The 2,456-nt window shown below is 61.9% G+C and overlaps 1 pseudogene; it reads right to left on the bottom strand.

Annotated features, from left to right (window-relative positions):
* Window positions 1-830: 830 nt before the first annotated feature.
* LOC138850285 (forkhead box protein I3-like) lies at window positions 831-2,065 on the bottom strand (annotated as a pseudogene).
* Between the last annotated feature and the right edge of the window lie 391 nt (window positions 2,066-2,456).

Raw genomic sequence — 2,456 nt, 5'->3', positions numbered from 1 at the left:
ACTTGTGCCTGCCTGAGGAAGCTGGCTTGTTTTTCTGGAACTAGAACACACAGGCTCCAAGCTGCTGCCTCTGAAGCCAGACTGCCTGCATCCCATCTTGCCTCTAGCTTCCTGTGTGACCCCAGGCCAGTTTATCTAACATCTCAGGGTTTCACTTCCCTGGGGTGGAAAATGAGGGGGCACCATCACCCCGGACTCCCAAGGCTGCTGTGTTTAGTGGGTCGACACCTGTCAAGTGTCTACAGCGCTGCTTGGCAGACAGCGTGGCTTCCTGCTGCACTGCTATTAGTAATGACCCTGTACCAGACACCAGGAATGAGCAGAGGTGACCTGTGAACTGGTCCTACGACAGTAGGAGCAAAACTGAATTGAGACAAAGGACACAAAGCTGGGGTTTCCTATTAAAATCCCAGGCAGCTGGCTTTCCTAGAGAAATCAGAGCGTGCCAGCCCCAAACCCCCGACTGCCTCAGCTGCCGGCTGCTGATGGATTCCGCGGCCCCCCGCCCCACAGCTTTACGGGCTAATGTTTTTAAGTCCCCTGCACACCTACGCAACCCTGGCATGCAGTGAGTGATGAACGAGACATGATCCCTTGCCCTCACAGAACACAGGGCCGTATCCAGAGAGACCTGTAGAAGCAGCTCGCAGGGCTACGGGAAGTTATGGACCATACCCCATGTCACTCCCAGCACAGCCAACCGGCCGCACAACCACCCCAGGAGCTTGCCAGGGCTGCAGGACCCACTTGGGCTCTAGCCCAGAGCTGCTGGCTTGGCCCCTGGGTTCTCTCCAGTCTCAGGTGCGCCTAGCAGCCTCAGAGGCACTGCCCTACACCTCGGAGCCCTCGCGCGGGTCGATGAGGCTGTTGACCATGCTGAAGTTGTAGAAGGGACTGCTGAACGGGCTGCTCTGGCCTCCTCCGCTGCCGCCAGGGAAGGGGCTGTAGTAGGAGGGCCGCTGGCCGCTGCTGCTGCTGCCGCCCTGCTCAGCTGCAAAGCATCGGGCGAGGCCTCGGAGATGGAGGTGGCGGGGAAGGGGCCGCCGGGGGCCAGCTGGGCGCCCTGGAGGCCCAGGTGGCAGCCGCCAGGCATGGCGCGCGGTGTGCTCCCACTGCTGCCGACGCGCAGGGTGCTGAGGCTGCTGAAGAAAGTGTTGAGGCATGGCGTGGAGGTGAGCATGGCCCCCCCGGGAGACGAGGCAGTACTCTTGGTGCCCTCGGGAGGCTCCGGGGACTGGGAGGGCCTCAACAGAGAGGGGCTGTCCCCTCGGGCTTCCCGCCCACGCCAGCCCCGGATCGGGAGAAGAGCCCCTCTTCTGATTCTGCTGTCCCTGCAGCCACAGTAGAGGCCTTGCTGGCTTCGGGTGGAAGTTGCCGTTGTCTAACATTTTCTCACAGTTTGGGTCCAGAGTCCAGTAATTTCCTTTCCCTGGGTCGTCCTCGTCGCGGGGCACCTTCTGGAAGCAGTCGTCGAGCGACAGGTTGTGGCGAATGGAGTTCTGCCAGCCGGCCTTGCTGCGCTGGTAGAAGAGGAAGCTGTCGGCTACGAACTGGTAGACGTGGCTGAGGGTGAGCTTGCGCTCGGGCGCGCTCTGGATGGCCATGGCGATCAGCGCCGAGTACGAGTAGGGAGGTCGCACCATCTTCATCAAGTCCTCGCGGCTGGCTCCGGTCAGCCAGCCCAGATCTGCCGGGGCGGCGGGCCCCGCGGGAGAGGCGGGCGCGGCGGGCGCCGGCTGCGCGAAAGGCCGCTGCGCGCAGCCGAAGGGGCCGGTGGCGGCCGCGGGCTGCAGGAAGGGCCCGGCCGCGGCGCCGGGGACGGTGGCGCTGGTGGAGGCGGCGGGGCGCCCAGGAACGCGGCGGCCGTGAAGGAGGGCGAGCCGCCCACACCCGGGCCGTTGAGCCACAGGTAGGGGTTGGCGGCGGCGGCCGGCGGCGCGGTGTAGTGGGCCAGCCCGTAGGGCGTCCTGGCGGCCGGGGGCGCGCCCGGGGCTGTGGTGGCGGCGGCCGAGGGCAGGCTGGGCTGCGAGTATACGCCGAAGTTGTCCCCGCAGTAGAGGGCCATGTCGGCGGGCGGGTGCGGCTTGTCGGCAGCCAAGGGCGAGCGGGGCTGGTCTCGCCGCTCGGACGAGAGCATCCCTTTGGGGGCCAACCCTGCGGCCCCTCCTCAACCCTGGCTCGGCGCACGGCCCCGCAGACCGGTCTCGCGCAGGTCGATTTTTAAATGTTATTTATTGCAGCATTAGTCAGAATACTTATACCTTAGATTTATACAAAGCATAAGGATACGCAAATATGTTTTACATTATCTTGATCAGTAATGATATTTGGTCTAACAGGTAAGAAATTTTTAGGTGAAAATGTGTTACTTTTTCTCACTTTTAGAAATCTAGAGCATTTGTATGTTCATTGTTTACTATGCAATGAATGGTATAAATTGTCATATTAGCTTTCTC

Source organism: Oryctolagus cuniculus, chromosome 7, assembly GCF_964237555.1.
Source record: "Oryctolagus cuniculus chromosome 7, mOryCun1.1, whole genome shotgun sequence".
NCBI classification, from domain to species: Eukaryota; Metazoa; Chordata; class Mammalia; order Lagomorpha; family Leporidae; genus Oryctolagus; species Oryctolagus cuniculus.
This window is presented reverse-complemented; position numbering and strand designations above follow the sequence as displayed.